This window comes from Pleurodeles waltl, chromosome 9 (genome assembly GCF_031143425.1).
Source record: "Pleurodeles waltl isolate 20211129_DDA chromosome 9, aPleWal1.hap1.20221129, whole genome shotgun sequence".
NCBI classification, from domain to species: domain Eukaryota; kingdom Metazoa; phylum Chordata; class Amphibia; order Caudata; family Salamandridae; genus Pleurodeles; species Pleurodeles waltl.
In genome coordinates, this window is record NC_090448.1 from 503,680,312 (window position 1) to 503,708,201 (window position 27,890).

Consider the following 27,890-nt stretch of genomic DNA (forward strand, 5'->3'; position numbering starts at 1 on the left):
AATGTAAAGGCGGAATGCAAGAGAGTATTTGGTTTTAATTGTTGAGGTCACTTTAAATTTTGTGATGAACTATTCTTTTTTGACAGGAATTGTAAGGTGTTAGCAGATGAGCTGTTGAGTGCAAGCTTTAATGGACACTGATAAAAAATGTTTGCACATTACTAAAATCTATATTTTGGAAGCACTTTTTTATGTTATTTCTAAATCAGTGTTGCACATTTTGTGGCAGGCTTTCTTACACTGTGTGTAATCCAAGTTAATAAGAACGACTTACAAATTTACAGGGGTGTCTGTCACAGACTGGGACCTCATAATACTAAAAACACAAGTCATTATTCCCCACTGCACCCAACCAGTATTAAATTCTGTGGTTCTCTGTTACAACATACAAATTAGAGGTGGGTGAGCCAACAAATTCACAGGGAGAGCTGAGGCAAGGATCTGGCTTGGAGTCCGAGCACGAGCCGAGCCCTGGAAATGTTTGCTATATAAATTATACAATACACATCACATAAAATATTATGGCGGTCATTAAGACCCTGGCAGTCTACTGACCGCCAGGATTAAGGTGACGGTATCACCACCAACAGGCTAGCGGTGAAGACCACCACATTATGAGTGTGGTGGGTTGGCGTAGGGCTACCGGTGACAGGGAATTCCTTCCCTGTCACCGATAGATGGCTCCCCCACCCCCCCTCCATGCATCTGACCCCCCTACAGTCACAGCTCCCCCGCCCACCTACTCACATAGTACCCCCCAACCCCCTAATTAAATGACATCCCCCTCCCAAATACATGCACAGACACCCACACGCACCACGCATATACCCATTCACCTACACTTCCAGACACGCATTCACTCACACATACTCACACGCATCCATACACGCATTCACTCACACATACTCACATGCATCCATACACGCATTCACACATCACGCATACTCACACGCATACACACAAACATCCAAACATGCATACACACTGACATGCAGACACGCACTCACTTCAACATTCATGCACGCATTCACTCACACGCATACAACCACTCATACACAACATTCACAGTCACATTCACGTTCACACATGCACACACACATTCATACACACACGCAGACACCACACACTCACACACAACACCCCCCCACCCCCTCCCCTTGACTTACCTTGCCTGGCGAGGAGGTCGTTTGGCAGGGAACGGGAAGGAGCACTGCCACCGACGGCAGTGCCCCACCAGCAGGACACCGCTAGGCCTTCTTAATGGTCATAATATGGCTGGCAGTGTCCTACTGGCAGGGCAGTGCAGGTGGTAGCAACGCCAGAGCGCCACCGCCCACCAGCATGGCTACTGCCTGATATCAGCCCAAAGTGTGGCGGAAATCCAGCAGTACCCATTATATGGTGGGCAGAAGACCGCCAGCACGGGTGCTTTTCTGGCGCCCCTGGCTTTGGCGGTCTTGCTCAGAGACCGCCAAGTCATAATGAGGGCCTATGAGGGCCTATGTCTCTTCAAAATTAAAAAAAGTGTATTTCTTTAACATGTGGAAGCTTTGACATTAATATGTCACATTACAGTACTGCACTAAGAAGCACTTGATAAAGGTGATAGTTTTTTAAACATAAACCATTAGTGAAATAAGAGGCAAGAGAGTGTCGTCATATGTACCCTGTACATGGCCCAGATTAATAGAGAGCAACAGTATAGTCAATTAAATACAACACTATAGGCTTTTTGGTCAACTGATGTTCTGAATGCACATATTTGAAAGTGCTTTGATATCCAATTATGAGGAAATAGGACTTTTGGTGAAACAAAATATTTGCCTAAGATCACACAATTTAGGCAAAGAAGCCGTGATTTAGCCAGGTTTTCCTTTTTCACTTTGTGCAAGTCAGCCACTAAATGGGTATCTATTTGCCTTTCCTTCTGTTAAGGATTTGTTTTTACTTCTTTATAAATTTTTCTTCTGTTTCTAAATAGCTCAAACTTGACCCAAGGATATTGAGCGATTTACATGAGCATCAGTAACATTACTTAAGGACAAGTTCGAATCTGGTTCCCCAGGAGTATGCAGCTCTGGCTTTAACATCACATCCTGGCAAGAGGAAGGATGGTGGACAGAAGCAACATGAAAGTTTAGCTCGTTGTGGGCTCGAGGTTCCAACAGCACCTCGAGCTGAGCCAGGCTTCAGGCTCAAACTTTCAGTGGCTCACCCACCTCTAAAACAGACACGTGCAGAGACCACATTAATCAATAGAGGTTTCATAACATAAAATAGTGCCTCTCTCACTGATTAGTTTAACTTGCATTTATTTTTCATTTAAGGTGAGCGTTATTTTATATGCAGTTACCAGAAGGTGAAAGACAAACAACAAAATAGCTACAAAATATTTTGATCTTTTTACGCTTTACGCAAAAGCAACCACCACCTTTCCCCTCCTCCGGTGACTCACTCGCTGGCCTGTACAGCATGTCTGGTTGTTCATTTATAGTTTAAAGTTAACTAAGCTTACATCATCTTTGAGGAACCCTGAGACCAACCAAAAACTGTTACAAAGAGCAGCACATTAGGCAACAGATTCTGCTCAGAACAACAGAGCTTTACACAAACACACACTATCCAATAAAGTATACACAAAACTTTGTGAGACACTGAATCAATATCTCTGTTCTGTTTATTATACCATGAAATCTACCATGTACTCTCTCAAAATCCCTATCATGTGCACACTCTGTCATTCTATCTCTTAATCTCCTAATCTTTCTGTCTTTATTTCGCAGAACCACACACACACATACGCATCTAATGTAACACATTTCCTCAAATCGTTTTCTTTTCTATCTGCCCTGCTCATCCTCTCTTATCTCTCTGACTCTCACTCTTTCACACACACATGCACTCCTATAAAATATGCCAGTGACTTATGAGGCATTACCTCATAACATTTCTTAAGCACACAGACGCACAAAATCCATTACCCCAAAAGTGAGTTTTGTGGTCTGCGACACATTAGCACATAAACAAGAAGCACTGGCAAAACCAATATGTTCTGCTCTAATAAGCCAGCCAAGCTACTGGCTTTGCCAATTCTTGTTTGTTAAGCACTGTTTAAAAAAGAGTAACACGAAAAAAAGAAACAGCAAACACATAGCTTATGGTGTATCAAAACTGAGCATTAAGTTCAATATTTTCAATAATAAACCGCATGGTTTGTTATCCAAATATGTTGTCATGTAGGAAACAAAATTAACAAGCATTTGCAATGCACTAGGGCCTTGTATTTATCCGAGTTACAGCTATTAGCAGTTGTAAACTCTCAACCAGATTTTTCTTTCCACATTGAAAGAAAAAAACAGCGCGATCGCTCTGCTACAGTTCACTCGTAATGAAAACCTATCGGCAATAGTCCAATTATCTACGTAACCGGCAAAAGTGCTATTAACTATGTAACAGGGTCGATGTTATGCAAAGCGCTCGACTTCTGCCAAGCGAGATTGCGCTGCGAACAAAAGATAAAAAAATAGTCCACAAACCGGATGGGAAACAGCCAGCCTCGCATGTTTTCAGTACTTGGTCGCTGCGCTCGAGGAGGGCTAACCACCGGAAAAGGCATGATGTATGCGTGCCTTCAACTAGCAAAAGACATGCGCAAGCCAATGCGACGCAGGCTCGCCCCTAAAAACGCTGCTGTTCGTGATCTACCTTAAAACTGACAAAAGGCACCAGGCAACATGCTGTTAGAGGCCAAGAACAAGAGTCAGAAAAAGTCTTTCCAAGGCCTAATTTTTTTCCTTCAACTCAGAACTGAAACTGCTCGTTTGGTTCTCTGCAGCAGTCCAGGGAACAGGTTTATGGGCCTCCAGGACAGTGCTTTAAATGGGCCGGTACTCTCCGGTACTGAGTACCGTCACTTTTTTATTTTGAGAGGGAGAGTACCGGCATATCTCAAGAAAAACGTAATACTTTTCATTGGAGAGTACCGGCACTTCTCAGAAACAAGCAGGTACTCTATTACAGAGTACCTGCACTTATATTTTTCCATTTAAAGCACTGCTCCAGGAGAAGAGACATCTTCCTTTTAGAAGTGCGTGCAGCAGTCTGCTCCTTCTGACACCCATTAATGCTGCCACCCTGATAAAGTCCATTCTTATGTCAAGCCCCTGCAAACATACACCTGTTTCTGTAGTTTTACAGAACACCTGGGAGGAGAGGAGTGATGAGCAACATGTATGGACCTAAACAACGGGTGGCCTCTAAGCCCGCTCTGGGTTTTTGCTATGCTCCACAAGAGATCATTCGTAACTAAACAGCTAAAGCCTGTCTGCTAGGCAAGAACAAAAAATCATACTTTGCAGCCCACAAACACGTGTGGCTCGGCCACACATGCAAACACACACTGGTCACAGATAGCACGCCAAAACATTAATATATACGTTATGAAATTTGTTCTTGAAACTGCACTCTTGGCAAGCTTGTAATATTGGCCTTGAATTACTATAGCCAGAAGTCATAGTTTAAAGACAAGAGAGTGATGTAAAAGATAGAGAATTTGGCAATTTAAAGAACTGGCCCACAAGCCCATGCACTAAAGTGCACTACTTTCGAGGCGGATGTCCACATGTGATCAGGCCAATGTTGTGACTCACTGTGCAAGAGAGCCCGTGGCAGAAGAGGGCTAACTCGTTGCCCCATTCTATATGCCATGTTGAATAACAGGTGAAAGTATGTGGGCTTTTTTTTTATTTATGATGTGTTTTTTTTTTACAGCAGGCTGGTGAAAAAACTAAACCTGTCTCGTGGCTGCACCGAAAAAAGGTCTCCTGCTGTGATGTGAGGTGGAAACGTTATCAAGATTTTTTTCCTGTGCAAGCAGGGGTGAAAACAACGTGTAAGAATGATATACAGAACGTAGGGTCGTGGAAGAAAGAGATTTGAAGTGGCAAGTAAAGAAAGCAGCCATGCATTCAGCAACCCACTGCATTCAGGAGCAGAGGGCGTGTGCTCCTTGTGTGAATCTATGTCTCTTTTACAAGCTAAGCGCTTAATTCACGATGTTCCAGCAAGTCTTGTCCTGAGAACACCTGCCAAACAATACCTTAACATTCATGGACAAAGTTCATAGAAAATTAGACTTGCAATACAAACCAAAATGAAAATTCCCGACACGATTTCGAAAATAAAGGTGAGTGCATTAATAGTTAGAAAGATGTTTATTTCATATAATTTTTTTTTAGATTTTATATAGTCCAGGGTAGGCCATAAAGGGTGTGGGTGGTCTGAAAAAATTGGAATACATAAGAAAATAACATATTCAGAGCTCACAAAAATCCCAAAGAACATCTTTGAGAAGAACATTTATCAGTAGATTTTGCGGTCGAAAAACAGTTCAAAACCAGCTTGTTACCTGGTGAGTTTGACATGTGTGAAGGAGAAGCTGCATTGTCGTTTTTATTCAGAGTTGCAGTTTAATAGTAACAATTGTTTTTTTAAAAATAAAAAAATACAGTTCACGCACTAACACGTAGCTTAGCTGTAAAACCCAACCGACTGAAGGTGTGAGGTAGCCAGGGCTGAACCGCACATTCCGGCAATATCTGTGAGTCAAATATTCAGCTTGGGGCTGTACTGTCAAGGTCACTCGTTGTCTATCACTGCGATCTTGCTGCTGGCAGTACAAAACAGGCAAGGCGAGTATCTTCCACATGCAAGGCGTGGTTCGAGGTAGCAATGTATTTTCAACACAAAGAACTTTGCCTAAAGGTGTTTTCCAAATGCGCCATCTTACCCCGCCCCCCACCCACCTCTGTTCGTTCCAGGTTATAGCACTCGCTAGTTTTGCTTCCCATAAGACTAAAGGTGCTCTCTCTTCCTATAAGACTAACATGTGAAATCCGCAATTCCCTAAAGTATACACTACTGACCTTTCGTATAAAGGCATTTTAAGATCGAAAATATTGCAATTTGCAAAAAAAAAGGGGTTTATGACAGCAAAATGACTTTTTTGGAATGTATCAAAGCAGTTCTACTAGTTGAAAATGTCCTTCTGGCTCAAAAAGGGCTTTTGCGACCACTATTAGGAGGGGGTGTGAACATACATGCCAACATTTTATAAGAAGAAAGTTGCAGATTTTGAACATAAAATCCGGAGACTGTATTTTCCACATAGACTTATATGGAAGCTGAGGCATTTTCCGGCGAGGGACAGCCAAAAATAAAGACGTTTTTACTAACAAAATCAGAAGTTTCCGTCTGAATCGGCTCTGTTGGTTTCTATGTGTGAAATGGTCACTCCCTCCTCTTTGTGAGTCTCAAAATATATATCAATGTCTTGGACCTGCGACTGCGGCCGCGAACCATTGCAAAGTTCCTGACTCCTGGTTTGGTGATATCTTCCTCTGTGGGAATCATGACTGATGGCCAGATTTTTTTTATTTTTTTTTAAGAAATAGGTCCTTATCTTCGAAGTGTTTCTGGCGACGAGGCTGGAGTACTGTGATCAGAAATTAATACTGTTCAGGCCACAATGTTGGGGTGGCCAAATCTGCATGTTTTTGTTTCTTACAAACAAAGCCCTGTCTTCAAGTTTCTTTATAAGGAACATGTTTACAACTTCTCCTTTGGAAATCAGTTAGAACAGCCACCCTGCCAGTCCTGGTGTTTGATGCAGGAATGTGATGGAAGATGTCCATCATCGTGGCAGAGGAGTGTTTGTGACAGGTTTCATTAAGAAATAGGATGTCTAGCTCATATGAGCTGATCACTTAAATTCTAGTGTGTGTGTTTTGTTCAGGGCTCATGGGATTGAGATGAGGTCAGTTGGGTTATGGCCCATGGCCTTTTGGTGTGGTTCCCTAACCTCTTTATTAGCAATGACTTGCATTTGTAAAGTAGACTGCTGAGGGGACAATTCAGCCTGGCTGTTGGAATGCAGGTGCCTCTGTGAGCTCGCTATCTGCTCTCTCGGACTGTTGGCCATTGTGTGATCCAGATTCAGCAATCCTGTCTGATTGAGCACTTGTGTCACTGAGAGTGAGATGAAGAGTTGCTCCAGTCACATGTGTATGAAGCATGTGGAGAGTATTGTTTTAATGAGTTTGTATAACATGGATCTTACCATCTTAATTAACCTTTCAAACTTATTTTCCATATTGCATATGGGGTATAGGATGGTCGTGGCTTCCGGTCATGGGTGTGAGTGAGTTCCTTGACTTCTCATAGTTTCTATCACCTAATGGTGACCAGCCATTGGAGTGGGTACCTCGAGGGTTGCAGGCCTCTCCAATACAGATGCTGCAGATGTGGAAGGTGCAGAGATGCGTTTGGGTCTACATTTTCCCAGGAGCTGTTGTGGGGGAAAGCATGGGGTGAGGGAAGTGTTGTTCTGTGCTGTCTCTGATTTTCTTTGAGGAATATGGCATCCGGGTGATGAATAGGAGCAGGGATCAAGGGTAGTTTCCAAGGCTGCTTGTGGCATTGGGGTTGGTTGGCGCTGTGCAGGGTCTTGGCTAATTTCCTAGATAGGTAGCGGCACTGATGGCATTGTGCAGTGTTTTGTTATTCATCTCTCTGTGTCTACTCTTTTTGTTTTAAAACCTGTTGCATGAAAAAACACACACTTAATGACCAAAGCAATTAAATTAAATCCAAGCAACTCCTGTGATTCAAGGTACATTGAAGATATGGGACTTTGTTATTAATGTAATTAAGGTCTTTGAAATTGTGATCTCGCAGATGGTTACTGGAGTGTGACGGTGTGCAGCTTTATTCAGAATAGATATAATTCTGGAGACCATTTAGAAGGGTGTTGATATTTTAAGTCATTTAACCATGGTGTGAACTTATGTAAATGACAAACAATAACAGACTTTATAGCAGAACAATTCTATGACTCTCCAATATGCAGCCGATTTCAAAATGTTGTCTATCTACATTCATAAATTTATTGATCACATTCTGCCATAGTAAAGTTCACAATATGCTAGCTGTTGAACAGGCAAATTTTACTGAATTATTGGAAGTACATTTATGTCCACTGGGTACTAGGTTTTAGTCTAATTTGTATTTGCCATAATTAAATCACATACAGCAAATTTTCAAGCAAACTGAACAGAAACACTTGTTGAGATGGACGCCATTTCACAACTGTATATAAATAACTAGTTGCTCTTATGACTAGCGATGTGAACAATTCATTTGCATCTTTCAATTATTTAAGTGAATCATGTGCTGAGTGAGTTCAATGATTCAAACCTATGAAATCACGCAGACCACAAAGGTAAAAAAGATCAACATGTATCGAGTTCATACAATCTTGTAAAATAAGGCATAAAGAGACAAGGACTATACATCCAGAATGCACTAGGCTGTTAGATGAAAACTCATATAGGCATTTGGAAAGTGACTTTCCTCATGCCATGACATGATCCACTCTCTACAAAACAGAGCATTGTTTTGTTGGCAGGATTTTCACGATGAAGCCTGTTTCTGAGACTATATGCAGTTACAATACTAAAAGCATGTTATTAAAAACATATCTTTCTCACGTCATTAAATTGAAACAGAATGATCTTACTTTCGTTTCAAAGTACTTCTCTATATAGCCATGCTTTTTCAACAATAGCTTTTGATGACAGTCTTTTGTTATAGAAAGAAACTGGCCTGCAGTATCAAGTGACTACTTGATTTTTCAAACTTTACTCTTATGAGTATCTCACTCATGAGTGAATGGAAAAACTGAAAAGCAAACTCTGAATTTTCAAGGAGATGATGTATGAAATAGGCAAATGTAAAGAAAAGTGTCCTCTTATAGGCTGTGGCCAGAAGATTCACCTGCATCAATAATTAGGCATCCAAATATAAAAAAGATGTTCATCTCATTAATCAGGTTAAAATAACGTGATAGCATTCCATTGCAATTATGAATAAAAGAGTGTTTTTTTGAACCTATTTAATTCTCGAGGAATGATTTTATGGGCAAGCAAATTGTGACAATGCATTAATCTCGCAGAAACAATAAGCACTCAGACCTCCCACCTTGTATTAAATACAGTTTCAGTTGTACTCAAGACTTCTGCTAGCTGGTCCCTTGTCAAGAGTTGTGGTACCAAAGCTTTTCTGTCCCATGGCATGTATACCACCTCTGACAATTCAAATGAAGTGGTGTTAGCAATGAGCATTGTTCTGTCTTCCATAGATGCACCTTCAGTCTAATGCTCACTTTAATGCTCTTGTGGTGCTCATATTATGCTTGTAGTTGTGTGCCACAAGATCATTGGTAGTTAAGCAGAGTATAGAATTCCATTTCATAATCCTTCCCTGCATTGTGCCACATAGTAGAAGGATAAACAACTGTAATGATAAACTCAAACCCTAACGATGTAGGCTGTGATATAATGTTATGCAATATGGTGACTGTATAGTGCAATAAGGGCTTCAATCTGGACTTCCCTGCAATTCCGATGATGCTGGTAACAGTAGCAACTGGCACCACTGGAAGTATGAGATCCATAGGTTTATCTTGAATCTGCAGTAGTTCATTCGAAGTATCCAGGTGAAACTCTGGGAGTAATGCGAAATTACTCTTAGAAACTGGATGTAGCATTCACAATTCCCCAGGTAATTTCGCCACCATCCCTTTCACATGATACCCTCGGGAATCAACGAGTTATTTTGTGATCCTATTCTCCTTTCCTGAGTTAATGATGACCCTGTTATTGGTGACTCGGGGGGCATGATGCTGCGTCTCTGATATTTGGCCCTCTAATGTCTAAAGCGGGTGTATTTGCAACACAGCAGCACGGGCCTTTAGAAGTACGTGAGCCTCAATGTACTATTCTCAGGTCACAAAACTACTGCATTATTTCCACAGTGACTGGTTCCTGGCTTGAGTATACCTGTGTTCCGCTATGGATGTATTCATTCCTCATTTACTGAGATCCTCAAAAATCCTGCCTAATGAACATTAAAGGGGCGGGATTCCCCTTGTGACTGCCAACAAATGACAGTGAATGCAGGAATGGAGGTCTACAATAGACATTTAACAATAAATTCTGCCAAAAAAGTAAATCTAAACAATTGTATGCAAATTCCTAAACTATTTTTAGAGAACAAGGCCATAGCCTGCATGGTATAAAACTTGCAGATATCTAAGATACCTCAAAAGTGCGCCACTGCTTCATTTTTCATTCTTTCGACAAGAAAGGCACTTTGCATGCAACTGCATTTCTGCTGTCTAAGCAGACTGATAGATCTCCTTCAATCTATTCCACATCATCATTTTAAAAACGTAACAGGTTTTACTGATTAGGAAATGGAACCCTGAAGCTACTATCACATTGTCCACCCTTAGTTCCACCAAAATCAGCCTTTGTTATCCTTCCATACTGAATGGTAACTTAGTTGAAGCTCATAACCTTATCCTTTGAATTTCAGCTTCATGGATGTAACACATTGGAGTCCTAATTGAGAGCGGTAAGAATCCACCTCAAATAATAATCACAATTCTTCTCAGCGGGAATCTCAAAAGTCACCAATTAAACCTTTGCTTATCCCTGTGGTAGCAATGGCGCAGAACAGCAAGGCTTAATTCAGGGACAATGTGCAGAATCTTTATGCAATATTCAAACCATAAAAGAGGGAAACACAATGCGAGAAAAATCCCAAACCAATTAAAAAAAATAGAGAAAAATTTAATAAATACAATGGCATCAAAGCAACAAAAATCATATAAGTGAAAATGGAGAAACACATTTTTAAAATTTGAATTACAAATAACACCAAAAAGCACAAAGAACCACCTTTGAGTTTCTGGTCATGTAACACCTGGTCAAAACCAAATGTTAAGGTCAACCGCGATGAATTGCCAGTTGGACACTAGGACTGGGTTCATCCCGATGGAAAGTTTACCTTATGAATTAGACATTTAATGAAGGAAAGTGGTCCCTGATGAGTCATCTGCAAGGCAAGCTGCAAGCTGGTTCCGAAGTGGGACTCAATGATAGCAGGCTCCTGAAGTGCTGAGTCCCAGTGCGGTTGTCGATGAAGGTGGGAAAGCTCCAAGCATGTGAAGCCTGAAGTTGTATCTCCTTTAGGAGGGCAACCTGGCAAGTTGTGACTAATGGCTGCGCCTTTGACCCCAGTCTCCATTGGTTCTCCAGGAAGACAGTTAGTCAAAAGTCCCACTTGCTGCAGTCCGGGGATAGGAGGAGTACTCTCTAACTCTAGCAAAGGGTCTAGGACCTGGGGCACCACTTGGGGGTTAGGACTCAATCCAACAGTGGCCAGCAGTAAGGACCAGGGCAGCTCCAGTTGGAACTGGTAAGCTGGGCATTTGCAGGCTCCAAAAGTTTGTTGTGTTCCTATAACTGAAACAAGATTTCAGCCAACTAATCCATGGAGCCACTTCTGGGGTCCTGGGTTCAAGGCAAGAAGGTGCAGTCTTACTTCAGTTTCCTCAGGCAGCAGAGTAGTCCTTCTGATTCTTTATACATCCAGGAGTGTTTGCATAAGCAGTCTATGGGGTCCACTTTTATGTCCAGGGACAGCCTGTGGGTGGAGGACAATCATTGGTCCACCCACTAAACCATTACCCTCCTACTGGATTCATACCCAGCCTGACTATAGAGGCAAAAGTTAGACAGGCCTAGGGGTGAGCTTAATTTGCCAATGACAGGGTAGGCATCCTATGAAGCTCAGGAAGGGACTGGGCACAGCCCCTAGGCCATCCTGTCAAGGGTGGAGACACCCTCCCTACACCCAGAGTCCTTTGTCCACTGTCTGGTAGCAACACAGACCTGACCACAGTGGAGCCATCATGGGTCACATGACATTTGGACACTGGCAGGAAATGTTTTTTGTTTTTAGGCAGGAATATGACAACTTTCTAAAAGTGTTATGTCCACAATAGTAATATAAAATCCAACTTTACCACCAAGTTGGATTGCAACTTACTATTAAATTTAGCCCTTGAGTCATTTTTACATCTACCCCCAAACAAAATGTTATTAACTTATTATTATTATTATTATTGTTATTAAATGTACTGGTGTAAACCGGTTTAACCTATAGGAGAGGCAGCCTTGCCACAGTGAAAAATGACTTTGGACATTTTTCACTGCCAGGACATGTAAAATATTAAATATATGAATATACATGTTGTACTTTTAAATACCATGTGCGCTGCCCCATAGGCTTTTAAGGTCTGCCTCAGGTATGACTTATAAGTATTAAAAAGGAAGGTTTTAGCCTGGCAAAAGGTTAATTTTGCCATGTCTAAATAGAAGTTTAAAACTGCACACCTAAGCTGCTGTGGCAGGTCTGAAGACATGCATTACAGGGCTACTAGAGTGGGTGGCACAGTGAGTGCTGCAGCCCACTAGTAGTATTTAATTTACCTTCCCTTGGTACAGGGAGCACAATGTACAAGGGACCTTTAGGTAAATTAAATGTGCCAATTAGGTGTGTACCAGTTTTACCACTTTTAAAAAGGAGGAGCAGAAGCACCTCACCAGTGATTAGCAGGATTAAAGTGTGCAGGTGTAATGCCAGCAAAAAATAGATTTCAGCAAAAAAGCACAAACACTTGTGATGACTCTGCAGACGGAGCACATTTCCAACACAGGGGATAACCGAATCATGGTTGATGGATTTTTTTAGTCTGGACAACAGATAAAATATGTCCCCCAGAATTTTAAGTCTTTTGCCTAAATCATCCCAGTGCTACTATTAGTGGTGAAGCCATTATTGATCAGGATATTTTTTGCCTTATTCCTGTGTGTAGGTGTTTTGGTCTAACAACCAAATATTCAAAGGCCTATTTAGTCTGTATGTGAGGAATGTCGTTCTCTGTTATGGTAACTAAAATCTGGATTTTGCCCCTCTGTATCGCATCTCTCACAACTTGGTATTTTGCAAATATATTATGTGGTTTTCTTCTCTTCCAACTTGCTGATCCTTGTTTTCTATTTACTGATGCAGGCAAGCACCAGAAAACCCAGTCACACAGCACCTTCCAACCCTCAATCAATCATTAATATTATGCAAAAAATGTGCACAATCCTCACTAACAGTGCAAGTTGCGAAAAATTGTTGTTGTGTGTGACATTGGGCTTGTGCAAGTACTGCCAAACCTTCTGATTGTGTCTGACCCCTTCCACCTGACTTTGTGTCAATAAAATCTCTTGCTGCAACCAATTGGCTGCCTATGTGAGTGCTGCCACAAAATTGTGTGTCTGGGCCCTCTCACCTGTGCGAGTGCCACCAACAATTATGGAACACCCTGCCTGTGCCTCCCGGTTTTATCACATATAAACGTAGTTTCTATAATCAAGCTCAAGACCTGAGTGAACTCAAATAATTCTGCACTCATAATTGTTGTTTAGCTGAGGAGAGGTGCAAAAATGAGTCTTGATTAAGTTTACCACCCTACTGACTTCTACATGAGACCATAGATGTAAGACTGAGACAATGCATGTTTCTCTCTTTGGAGTATATCTCACATATTCAGATATCTCATGCGCCATTTTTTAGAACCCCCCCCAGCGCCGGAACGCCCCCCCTTGCAAACATTATGGTTGGCTCAGGCATAATGTGGTGCAAGGGGCTACAAGGTGGCGCAATGCAAGCATTGCATCACTTTGTCAAAATGGTGCGGCGTTTTGGGCCTTCTAACGCCACGTTAGCAACAAAAATGACGCTAATGTGGCACTTGAATGGCGCTACACCCACACAAATCTGGGCCTTAATTTGCTGATTATGACTCATTGCTCTCTTGATGGACCTCTACGGCCAAAATGCTATTGACAACCACACTTGAAACTAATACAGACTGTCTGACTTTGAACTGTAAGGAATTCTTCCTTTGTCTTTGACTGTCCTAACATCACCCGCTCCACTTGTACTTCATTTCAAAAAGTGGGCGAACGTTGCCTCATTCCCTACTGCACTTCACTTCACTTCACCGCACTGAACAAGTGCGCTTCTTTCTGTGATGGGATTTAGTAACTCTCAAAATATATTCATCAACCGACACTGAGTTGTTCTTGCTTTGACCACTGCTTAACTACTAGTGGTTGCCAAACTGATTTACTGCATTTTTGAGTTCTCTCACAGTAAATTATATGTAGCTTTACATGAAACACTTACTTTGCCATATTTAGTTACAGGGTAGCCACTGCTATTGTAACAGAATTTTGCTTGTAAACTACAGGTATACAAAGTCAATCATGTCATGACAGTCAGCAACAGTATAAACCCTAGTCATGAATCACAAGCATCTCAGCGGATAAAAACGTAAGCCACAAAAAGTCCGAAAAAAACAGCATAAAACATTGTAACATTACATAGAATATAAACCACACCCATTTAAAACAGAAACATTAAAAGCCACATTCGTTTCCTGAACGTTTTACAGTTTGGTTCCCCCCTCATCTCTAGAAGGTTAGCATTCCAGAACATTCGACATCTTCCTAACATCTGTTTAATTTTGACTGGATACGGAGTATGGCCTGGTTAATTGCATGTTGCTGGTTGGAACGTACTTTGTGGCCCACCTCTGCATGCACTGTGGGCACCTGTTCCACAATGCATTATACATAGTGCACAGCACAAGGGCTGCATGAGAAGTATACGTAATACCGAATTGACAACAAGTGCTACCCGCCGAGTCGCATTATAATAACAACTGTTGAAATTCTTTCATTACAGATTACAGATTATTTAAAAAAAATTACTGAACAATTTAATAACTATCAGCATTGGTAGCAGGCAGGTTGCATGTCAAAATATGAAGGATGGAAATATCATACTCCTTAGATATATTCAAAATATCAACCGCCAAAATATTATGAAGGTAAGTAAATATTGGAAAATATAGATTTACTATTGTTAAATAACTATACATCTACATATTTGAAGATCTATAGATCAACAAGATGCATACACGTGGAAATAAGTATAGTAAACCTATACTTTCATATATATATATATATATATCTATATATATATATATATATATAGATATATATATATATATATATATACTCAGGGGCATAATTACAACAAATTGGCGTAGGGCTGTGCCACAAGTATTTTTGCTGCACTGCCCTAAGCCAATTTGAAAGGGCAGAAATGCACCATATTTATGAGATACTCTGCATTTCTGTCCTTTACCCCTTCGCTGTTGCACAATTTGCTGCCTAGCGCCAACACAGGCACCCTTGCACCATGGTGCAAAAGTGCCTGCACTGCATAAAGGTTTGATTTCGTGCAGAAAGGGGCATCTTCCTGTACACAAAATAATCCATGGAGGCGTTTTCCTCATTCTATGTGTGCTACAAAATGGATCACACATAGAAATAGGAAAAAAACAAGGAGAAATAAAGATATTTCTCCTCTTTGCGTCTGCAATGGGGAGATGCAAGGTTTTGACGCAATCCTGGGTTTCCAGATCCTTGTAAATGTGGGAAAGCGTGAAAACCCACAAGTTTTGCATGGGAAAACCCACCACAACACTCATGGAACCCCCCCTCCTGACACAGTGTGTTGCCTTACACCATATCTACGGGGCCATGAAAAGCCACACAAAGTAGCTTTGCATGACCTCGTAAATATGGGTCTGCACGATGCTCTACTGGTGCACTAAAAAAAGATGACAGACTGGCGGCGCAAGGGGCTTGTAAATATACCCCTCAGTTTCACAATATTATGGTAGTCATTATTTAGGACACAATAAGTTTGCAGGGTGATGTGACATCACAAGTTTCTGGTACCACACTGGCAGGTGCTAATATAAAATCCAGTGCTGCCTTATCGCTTTATCCAAACATGTGGCCCTGTTTTTATCTTGGCTTTTTTTAATATAGCCCACACATATATACTTCTTATTGATTTAAATATGGACAGGTAAAAATTGTGTGTTGGACATTTTGGACCCTGTAATTGCCTAAGTCACATATGTATACATTATTGATAATCCCATGCTACCTTTCGGTTACATTTGTCAAGTGCAGGCTCCACTGCATAGATTTAATTAAAACTGCCTTATTTTATTTACTAGTACCTAACCTGGATATTGTTGTATTTTATTTACTAGTGACGTTCCACTAAAATATTTATAGGAAATAAAGCCCACTAAATACACCTGATCAGGTTAAAAATTTGCAAACTTTACAGCCCTTTTTAACCGCCAATTTTATTTCAGCAAAGGCCTGATGCTTATTAATTTGCCTATATGAAGATTTAATCAACTAAACGCAAATTCAAACATTTTACAATATCCTATTCTGATGGAATGTGGGACTGGCATTCCAAACCCTGGTGACCTCTTAAAATGTTATTTGGGAACAACATAATTTGACATGCCCAAGGAATGAATGCCCCAAGTGCCTTAAAATGGGCTCTAGTACTAACAAACACCAATCTTGTACCCTGAACCGGTAAGTACCTCTTTAATGATTATCAAATAATTAATCAACCTACTTTGTTTAAATAGGACCACCATTTAGTCAAAATGCACTCAATGCCAAAAGTAATTAATGGCAGAATGTTGTACTCTTAAATTTTGAATAGAATGCACCACAGCACTAACCACACTAGCTAAACATATCTGGACGGGGACACAACCCAGAATTAGATGGGAAATATTAACAAGGCCATTTGATTCTGGAGTACTGGAGGTCCCTGATCTGACATGTATTATCTGTGGGTGCAAGAGCACCCTGCACATTAATGTTACCACTCCAACCTCCAGTTTCCTCACACAGTGGTGAAGCAGAATATTGCTGATTCTTACCAACTGTACACAGTGTTAAACAAATCCATTATCAGAGATACAAAAGATATAAACCTGATATGTATCAATGTGATGGGTTGGACATTCTTGGCTAAACTAGCAGAAAGTTCTATGCTCCCCCAAAAGCCACTGTTGGAAAATGTAGCCATTCTACCCACAATACAGAAAAAAGTTTACCAGCAACTTCAGAGACAAAATAAGGTACACCTTGGTGGATATTTTCCTGAACAAAATTTTCATTAGACCTGTTTGCATAGCCTGACAATAGGACACCCTTAGATGTATTCCGCTATTTTCAGCTGAAAATGGCCCTAATGCAATTTTTGAGAGATTTCCTATAGAATCAATAACTGTGCTGAGCCTGGTGTATGACAAAATGAATAGTAATCCAGCTCAAATGTTTTCTAGATAATACATCTCAGGCTTTTTCTCTAAAGAAAGCTGCTTCTCGTCTACAAAAATATTCCCAAGCTAATCATGTCTTTTAAAACTACAGCAGTAGTAACCACATGTGTAAGTTGTAATACTAACTAATGTTAAAATATTATCTCCAGAAGATTGACTGATACACCATGAAGATACATATTATTTAGAAAAACATAGATTAATTGCTCTAAACTCCACATCTAGATAAAAATAGATGTGGAGTTGAGACTGTAAATACAACAGTACTTAACTGTATAAGCCTATCCTCATGGTATTGTGGTAGTTTATATGGTGGCTACAATATGTTGGCAGGAAGATATTTAAAATTTGATGTTGTAGTAGAACACCAAACTACCACAATGCAGAAAAGTGGTACAACAACAATATCAGGAAAAGCTTCATAATAATAAAATGCCTCTAAATGAATAAAAAAACACAGCCTAAGCAGCACATGCCTGTTGGCAACCTACAAGCTATAAATCTCTACAACACAGCTGTTATTCGATAAGCAGCTTAAATATATTTTGGATTTTCAATCACTTTGTTTTCAAACATCACTATATCGCTTTTCTCGAAATACATGATTTTCTATCAAATGTGCATTTTCTATTTTGAGTTAGCACACTTAAAGAAATAAAAACACTCATAGCATCTTGTCTTTTTCTGAAAAAAATTGAATTTACTTAAACAAAAATGAGATTTCTTGCATGGTCTCCAAATGTCAACTTGTGATTTCCCTTGTAGAAATGCATCACATAGACTCTCCTCCCCCTGTCCAGGATTTACAATCACATGCCAAGGATGGTCACCATAATGCCACGATGTCATGGACACAACTATGCCATTGATGACCAACGTAATGCTAAGAACACCCACATCATATCAACCATGTGCAATATTATTCCAAGGATGGCCACTATTAAGTGAGAGATGGCCACAATTTGGACAGGCATACTCACAATATGACAAGGATAGCTGCCATTATGTCATGACTAGTCCAGTTATATATTGCTTTTTTTGCATTGTTATGCCACTGCAACATATGTCAAAAATAGGCATAATTGTGCCAGAAATAATCCCTTATTTTGGGGGTGGCAGATACATTTGGTGTTCTCTGGAACAGCTTCCAGGAAGAGACAATGGCCCTCATTTGGACTGTGGTGGTCAATTTCACTGACAGCCAAAGCCCAAAACCGCCAGACGACTGCCAGTGTTGGTGGTCAGCAGACCGCCTTATTACGAGTGCTGGCTGCTTTCCACCATTATTGAGGTGGAAGGCAGCCAGCAGTCATGCTGGTGGTCGGCACGGCAGAGGCTGTTCCATCAGCAGCACTGCCACACCAGCAGGACTCTGCCCGCTGTATTACAAGCCATAATACGGCTTGGCGGAGTCCTGCTGGCGTGGTGGTGGCAACAAGGGAAGACTGCCAGGACCCATCCCCTTCCAGACGTCCACCTCAACTGAGAAGGTAAGTGAGCATCTGAAATGGGGGGAGGGGGTATGTGTGTTTGTGTGTACATGTATGCGGAGGGAGTGCTGAATACGTGCATGTCTGCAAGTGGATGTGAATGTGTGTGTGCGTGTATGTGCGTTTGCATGGGGGTGTCTGTGTGAATGAATGCAAGTGAGAGGGGTATCTGTGTGGATGAATGCGAGTGAGTCGGGGTGCCTGAGTGCATATATGCATGTGCTGCATGTGTGCGTATGTCAATGTACGCGAGCATGAAGGGGTGGGGGGTTTGAATGTGTGGACAGGTGGGGGTGATGTGTGGGGACATGTGTGTTTATGTGTGGCGGCGACAGGAATGAAGATTCCTGTCGCTGGGTGCATGACTGCTAGGGTTTTCATGGCGGGGTGACTGCCGCTGAAAGCCTGGTGGTGTGCAACCTCGTAATTTGGATGGCAGGCTGAGGCCTGCTGCCTGGTTGGTGGTGCTCACTGCTGGCCGCTGTGGTGCAAGCGTGGGCCAGGCGGGGTTGTGGGGGCTTGGCGTCTGCCAAGCCTCACAACTCTTAATGTCCTTACCGCCGGCTCCACGGTGGAAGGACTGCCACGACAAGGCTAGCGGTCTCATGGCCGCCAGCCTCATAATGAGGGCCAATGTCTTTGGAAAGAGCAATAATATAGTTCACCTCAGTATAAGTAGAATTGTTAATGCAGATACACATGAGTTAAAAAATACTGCTAGTTATTTGCTCCATTAACTTAAGGTTGATGGTAACTGGATTTTAAGGAATCGGTCTTGCCTCTGGGTTTCCAAATTTCTTGTTTCCAAGATACTTCAAATTGCATCCAGTACTACAGGATCTAACGTTAAGAGATCCACCATAATAATTTCTTCTGGGGTTTCTAGAATTCTGTAGCATACAACTGGGACAGGAAAATTAACATCTCTTGTTTGAAAATGTTATTCTCTGTCATTTCTTTCCACTGTAGCAGTGTATCATCTGATAGAAACTCTTTGATTTTTTTGCTTAGTTGTTTCATGTACTTGAGACCATTTTTTAATTTCCGTTCATTCTTTTATCTTCCTACAATGAACCTATCTTATCCTGCTCACCTTTATTTTTATTTCAGCCACTCTGTGAGAATTCATATTCCAACACTGACTTCCAATCAATCTATTTAATTGTGCTGATAATCAACGATCAATTTTAACATTCTCAGTTCTAGTACACCTATATGTCTTCTCCATTTTAGTATGTACCAATGTGTTGACTTACTCCTTTATTTTGATTAAATTTTCCTCAAACACATTAACAATTTCTTTGGCACTACACTGATCTTTCTCAAGTCTATGGGGGTCATTCTGACCCCGGCGGTCTCAGACCGCCGGGGCCAGGGTCGGCGGGAGCACCGCCGACAGACCGGCGGTGCCCTGCAGGGCATTCTGACCGCAGCGGTTTGGCCGCGGTCAGACAAGGAAAACCGGCGGTCTCCCACCGGTTTTCCGCTGCCCTTGGAATCCCCCATGGCGGCGCAGCTTGCTGCGCCGCCATGGGGGATTCTGACACCCCCTACCGCCATCCTGTTCCTGGCGGTTCGCCCGCCAGGAACAGGATGGCGGTAGGGGGTGCCGCGGGGCCCCTGGGGGTCCCTGCAGTGCCCATGCCAATGGCATGGGCACTGCAGGGGCCCCCGTAAGAGGGCCCCACTGTGTATTTCAGTGTCTGCAATGCAGACACTGAAATACGCGACGGGTGCAAACTGCACCCGTCGCACATACCCACTCCGCCGGCTCCATTCGGAGCCGGCTTCCTCGTGGGGAGGGGTTTCCCGCTGGGCTGGCGGGCGGCCTCCTGGCGGTCGCCCGCCAGCCCAGCGGGAAAGCCTGAATGGCCTCCGCGGTCTTTCGACCGCGGAGCGGCCATATGGCGGTTCCCGCCAGGCGGGCGGCGACCGCCGCCCGCCGGCCTCGGAATCAGGCCCTATATCTGAAGAAAGGTTAACATGTTAACTATAATATATTTGATATTTTAATATCTTAACTACTGGCACCCCACCCCAGCAAGTACCCAGGATTCCATCTTTATCCCATAATACATCAATGTACACTGGAAAAGGAAGAGGTGGTTAGCATTTATATCTTAGCTATCATAATACGATGAGAAGGTTAGCAATATATATTATATTGCAGAGTTTGCTTTTGATAACAACATAGTAGGTTGGACCTGGATATCCCCTTCAACACAGCTGTCAATGTGGTACAACTTACAGCAAAGTCCTATAAAAAATTCAAGATTTGATATAGTGGTTTTGGAAATGGCTGCATTAAATAGAAATATAAAAAAAACTTCTGATTGCTATAGTATGTATTTGAAATTCAAAAAGACAAAAATATATCTTCTATTATCTTTCATTTGTTCTTATGGATTCACAGTCTTTAAGACCGCATCATTGTCTCTGTATAAATTTCAAGTAGATACTGTAGCAATCTGAAGATTGTGTATATGAACATTTAATGAGGGCACTTTTAAAACCACTGTATTGAATCTACAGTCCTTGGTGGGCAAGGGAGAATAACCCACATTATGGAAATGCATAAGCATGGTCTAAATAACTAGGCTACTGAAGATCTGTGGTTCTAAGGGACACTCTAATTTTTCCACAGACATACAAAATATTCAGCCTGCTTCTAACTGGAAGATAAACATTAAATAGCAAAGGTGGGAGGGCAACTGTTCCTAACAGTTATTTTTAAGTCTTATTAAATACAGGCTATATATTAATACTTTTTGATAAATACTTTTGGAAAAATTCAATAAAAATTTGCACTTAAAAAATTTGCAACCCAGAGGTGGCCCACGCCCCATGTGGCGCCTTAAGGCGTGATACCTCCAACACAAATCCTACATTCAGGTCCTTGGCAATGAGCTGCAGGCCTATTTCTGATTTAACAAAGGCTCTGTCAGCTCGGTTGGTACCCTATGGGCCACTGGTAAAGCGACCATTTGACGAGTCTGGGCACAGGAACATGACTGATTCATCCATATTACTCAACTGGAGGTTTGCGCCTTATGCTTGGAAAGGGATCTACTGGCTGACCTTCAGGGAAAAGTGCAGCGCCAGTTCAGCCTTGTCTGCAAGGAGATCAGCCTCCAATCCCTTGAAGCAGCGAAACACCTGTGGCGCGCTACGACAACTACTGTATGGGTGGGGGGGGAAAAACAGGAAGCTGCTATCTTTGCTGGCCTCCTGCTCACCAGGGAACAATATTGTACCTTAGATAGTAGACGACTTTGGTGTCACCCATCGTACTCTTGCAGGCATAGCGCACATATTCCAACTCTACTATGGTCACTTACATGCAGTGCCTCTCCTAGCGGACCCTGGTTCTCTCTCTCAGTATCCTTAATGGCACGCCTCTTCCACTGTTATCCAATGCCGAGATTCATATGCTTGATGAACCACTAACAGCTGAAGAGGTGGGGACAGCCATCTCTGCGGTGGCCTCTGGGAAAATCCCCACTCCTGACTGATTCAACGCGAAGTATTATGCGAAACATAGGGAAATCCTGGCTCACCCTTTATGAGGAGGTGGCACAGAAGGGCGACTTTCCGCCAGAACTTGATGCGGCTACTATCATAGTAATCCCAAATAAGCAGCCCCTCCCGACCTCCTGCCCTCATTATAGTCCAATCTCCCTCATCGATGGTGAGGTTGAGATATAAGTCACACTCCTGGCCACCCATCTCAAGCGGGTCCTTTCAACACACATACACCCAGATCAATGTGGCTTCATGCTGACCTGCGGTATTAGGCACCTCCATGTGGCCCTGACCCATCGCCACCATCTCCCACCCAATCTGGCCTTACTCCTCATTGACTTTGAAAAGGCCTTCAATTCAGTGGATTGGGTCTACCTTGGGTGTGTAATGTAACGTGTTGGGTTTGGGTCTCGCTTTCGTGGATTTGTCTGAGCACTCTGTATCAACCCCACTACGTGAGTCCATGTAAACGAAAAGTGCTCTCCGATGCAATCAAACTGTTAGCATGTGTGCTCAGATATGACACCCAAAAGAGTGGCTGGCGATGAGGCGAAGGTCACGAAGATCACGTAACATTATATGCAGACAATGTCCTCCTTTACCTGGTGAATCCTGAGATGAGTGTGTCCTGATGCCTACAAATCCTCCATGTCTTTGGGGCAGCCTTGGGCCAGAGTAAATCCGCCCTAGTCGATAATAGTGCCTCTGGCTGCGGAGCAAGACTGTTTCGATTGGCAGGATATCATCCCCATCCACCACCTTTGCTTACGCTACTTGAGTATCTGGGAGCGCTTCACCCAGTTCTCACTTGGTTCCTTAATCTACAGCCCCTGACATGAAGAGCCAAGGAGGACCTTGATCAATGGCAATCTCTTACCCTGAGTGTGATTGGTTGCATAGCCCCAAATAAAATGATAATCCTGCTGAGATTCCTCTATTTCTTTCAAAACCTTCTGATAACTATATAGTGGACTTGGTTTTGTGCTCAGGATAAGATTGCAACTTCTTTCCTCTGGCATAAATCCAGGTTTCACCTAGCCCTGACCCACTGTTATGCCCCCCCATTCGACAGCGGCCTGAGGATGACCAATCATTAGTCATTAGTTGTACTGTTTTGACTCTCTTCGGTGATGGTTGATGGCTTGTTTACCGGAGGATGGTCTGACCTCGCCTACTGGCTGGAGGTGACGACCCTGGGGTTTCCTTAGATCATGGCACTGTTATATGGCACCCTGGTCCCCGCAGTTATCCCACGCTGACCAGAGTGGTCATCCTTGCTTGGAGGGCCCTCTCCACCACACCCACTGGGACAAAAAACAAACACAGCAAACAGGCCTTTGGCATGGCACCTGGTTACAGGAGGTGGTGGCAGTGGGAGGCTTTGAGAAATGGGATCTCTTAAGTATCATGTTACTAGATGACATCTGTGACCCACATACGGTCCTTCCATGATCTTCAAAACACATACACTCTCACATTCACACAATTTTATAATACCTACAACTCTGACACACACTCTACACCCATGTACCCCAAGGTGCCCCTTTTCCTGAGTTTAGTACGTTAGTAGTCAAACTGCTCATGGGTGCATTGGGCAAGGGGGGGTATCTCTCAAATATACCACATATTGATAATAAATTCCCCGTATACACTGGATCATCTCCGGTTTTGCTGGAGGAATTGCTGGATCTCCTTGATGATGTGGACTGGCGGAATGCACTGATGGCACCTATGGTTATCGTCATCTCTTCCAGACTGCATCTGATTGAAACGTATTATCTTTATTGTGCATATCTCACTCCCGCTGTGGTGGCAGAGTTGACTGATGTGTTGGGATGGGAGGCAGATTCTTCCACTGTGATGATCTTATTCGGGTTCCTGGAGGGCTCTTGTGGCTCGAGGGCAGACTGGGTGTTCCTTAACTGCACTCATGGTGGCCAAGAGAGACATTGCCAGGAGCTGGAAAAATTCTGCCCCTCCCACCCTATCATGGTGGCGACGAGGAGTTGACTGGTGCTCCCAGCAGAAACTACCCATGTATGATCACCGGGGACTTCCCTTGAAACATGGTTAGGTGCTTTGTTAGTGGTTGGGACAGTTGAGATGAACCTCTGATTCATTGTATTTTTACCAATGTCTTCTTGCAGGACAAGGATATGATCCTCTTCATTTGGATGTACCTTGTTTACTTGCTATGCCTGATGTCTAATGTTGTTGTACTATTTGGGTGGCCAGATGTGCACTTTTGTGTGAAAAATTAAATACAACTTGCTTATCAAAACACTTGCAAAGCCTCCATTCAACTTAATTTTGACTTAGAATCTGGACAATCAATATCAATCTGTTCACCAATCACAAATAATTTAACAGTACAAGTTTTGTGTAGCTACTATATTGCACACTTCTGTTTTTCTGCAAAACCTATACATTAGGAGCAAGTTGTTCTAAACTCACCATAAAGCCAGAACTTAATTGTATATATTTATGAAAACAGTGGCTCTTCTACCTCATAATCCTTAAAAACAGAAAGCATTCCTTTCAGCCAGTCCCAATCATAACAAGGTTCTACAGCCTCTTTCTTCCTTGTGCCTCAATGTGTGTAGTTAATTGCAATTTTCCTCTGTGGCCCAACCATGGTAATGTTTACTGCTTTCACTCATCCCCAGAGTACTACAAACATCAGTTGAAGCAGAGTACTATGTAACAGTCTTGCAGATCTAGAACTAAGCTGTTTCACAAGTCTATCTAACTCCTCTATCTTACTTATTTTAACCAGGATAACATCTATCCATCTAACGTCCAGAATTAGGACTGAGTCATCAAAGAGACATCGAAATCCACCTTGAAGACCCTGGGCTCAATGAGATGTACCAGTTTAAAATTGGAGTTTTGTTTAAGTAAAGTCGTTCACGTGTATTATTTCTTGTTCTATTGCCTTACCAAATTGAATGTGAGACAGACCAGGGAGCTTTATCGTGTGTGGATGCCTTTCAGTAATGCATTACACTTTTGCCTTATGTTCTATTCAAGACATTTTTATTTTGATAAAGAAAATATGGTAATAATATTATTTCATGTGTTATGTACACACTTAATGAACAAGTAAACAATCCCTGGCTGTGGCTAAAGATGCAGGTGGCCTACAACAAAATTGCTGAGTTAATGTGAACTTGTACTAAATGTGCAATCTTTTTTATTCAATGTAAAGGCCTCGCAGCACAATGTAGTTTGTGTAGCTGTGTTAGTATAATCTTCTGCTGGGCTTTCTTCCCCCTTACAGCACTTATCTTAGAGGGCAATTTGAATTAAATTGAATTGTTATTGATTTTGTGTTGGTACCAAGATGTTCTATGCATAATGAACAGATTTGTACCACTGTCCTGAGTGGCTGACTGCTTGTGAAGCTGGTATCCTGGATTTCTGTTTGACCCTGTCATCACACTAGTCTAGCATGTGTACAGAGGTGTTGGTCTGTCCCTGATGATGCAAGGTCCAGAACCTGTTCTGTGACTTGGAAGGGTACATACATTGCGCTGTCATGGGGGGCAAAGAAATTCTGTCCATGCCCTGAGTAAGTCATGTACAGCAGAGGCAGCAAACTGAGGTTTTGTGAGCCTTTAGTGCAATCAGACCTTTCGTGTGTCTAAATGATTGCAGTCTACTAACCCATCTTGTGTAAAGTTCCAATTTAATATCAGCCCAGATCATGTGCTGACATTATATGTATGTTGAGTGCATGTATGTGCAACGAGTGTGTAGCACCAGTATAGTAGTAGGAATGATTGTGGTGAGAATCTGAGTACAAGGATCAGTAGGGTCGATTTTGAATGGCCCTCTTTTTAGCCTGGCACATGGTAGAGGCTGAGTAGAGGTTCCCCAGACAACTGAAGAGTATTACGGCATTCCTGTGACTGGGGGGTGGAGACTGGGGTTGCACGCCTCCGACCCAGAAGCCAAATCAGCCCAGAGGCTGCAACTGCTGTAGATGCACACCTGTTAACGAGCAACCCAGATGCTGCACATGCCATACCTAAGAACCCACCTGCAACTGCAATGGGAGCCCACTGCTGTAATGGAAGGGGTGTTTGAATACTGCAAACAAGATTACAACCCTGTAATTGTGATCCCTATTTAACTGTGTAGTATTTATTTTGATGTGACAATAAAGTTATTTTGTTTAATTAAAATACAATCACTGGACTAGACAGTTTGTTTTTGTGTCTGTTGGCAGAACGCTACGTTCTTCACTCTTGTCCCTCAAAATACCTCACTGAAAAGCCTTTGAAAGCTAGCCCTCACTACCATGAAAGTCAATTGTGGAAAGTGTGTACTTGGCCCAATCTGCTGAGCCGTAGTAGGACAGACCTAAGAACACCAGTTGAAAACAACCTCAAACTCCACAGATGGGCCCATTGGCCCCTGTCTGCTCTGTGAACAATGATGAATAATTGATTTTTAACTTAGATATTTTGCTCCACTAAAGTATGCACTAGTCATATAAGGGTGCTGTGCTTATGGTAGGAGCAGAGTACAAGGTTTTTGAAAGGCAATATAATAGAGGTTAGGACCCTTGGTAGGAAACTAATACCTTCGGTAAAGGGGTTACCACAACAGTCTACACTATTAAGTTTGGCATTTTTATGTGTACTGTTCACTGGTGTCCTTTGCGATACATTCACTGATGCTACCTCTAATATGTCTGATTTCAGCATCATAGGATTTATATTTTTAAGCATTATGTCACTTTCACATATTGATTTAACACAATACAAAAAGTTTCAATTTTATTTTTTGCTTCCCATTGGGACCAAGAGCAGCTCTTCATGGAATGCTGTGACCTTGACAAAATGGGATTTTTGTGCAGTTCAGCATGACACAAACAGAAATGCTAAAAGAAAACTTGTGTTTGTTCAACACAGTTTAATTGAAAGCTTGGTTTAAAATCAATAATTTAAGATACATATGCGCATCACACTTTGGAATGGGACACCTGACAATTTGACAAAAAGAAAATCTTGTTTTGGATTTGATCAACAATCCTGTTAATAACACAATCAAGCTGAAAGGAACAAAGAATAGCCCTGAGGAAGCTCTCTTTAGGGAAGAGTGAAATGCATTGGCAGTAATATATGTTCACTAATCAATAATTAAATAAGAAAATAAAGTTCAAGTTGACACGATTGATTGCGGAAAGATTATCTTTGGAACATAAATTGGATTATGATGAGTGAACTTGAATGAATTCTGCGACTTCCATTTGTTGCCTGTCTGTAGTACATCATTTCGAATCTCAGGGGTGGGGGCAACCAGCCCTTGGAAGTGGGCACAATCCTGATTAACAAGGGAAAATTTCGGATGGTGCACTTAACAAGGCTAGAGTGCTTATAACGCAAGGTTAATGTGGTCATTACCCTATAACTGATTACCGGCCTAGATGGCCAGTTTCATTTTATGGCGTGGCCCATCAATGAACACTTTTTAAAGTGATTTCTGTTCAGCTGTTACACCAACCTTTAGCTAAAAATCTGGCACTATTTTTTAGTGTGACAGAACAGTAATAAACAACCTAATTTCGCTCCATTCTTTAGTAGACTTGAATTTTCCACATTAACTATGCTGTACTAGCACGGATAGACATGAGATTTACCTTCCCTTCTCCCCCAACAACACCAGTGTTACAG

The 27,890-nt window shown here is 42.1% G+C and overlaps 1 protein-coding gene across 9 annotated transcripts in view; it reads right to left on the bottom strand.

Annotated features, from left to right (window-relative positions):
* Nucleotides 1-27,890, bottom strand: part of SYNE2 (spectrin repeat containing nuclear envelope protein 2) — a 1,823,309-nt gene that overhangs the window by 1,745,881 nt on the left and 49,538 nt on the right. The window lies entirely within an intron of this gene.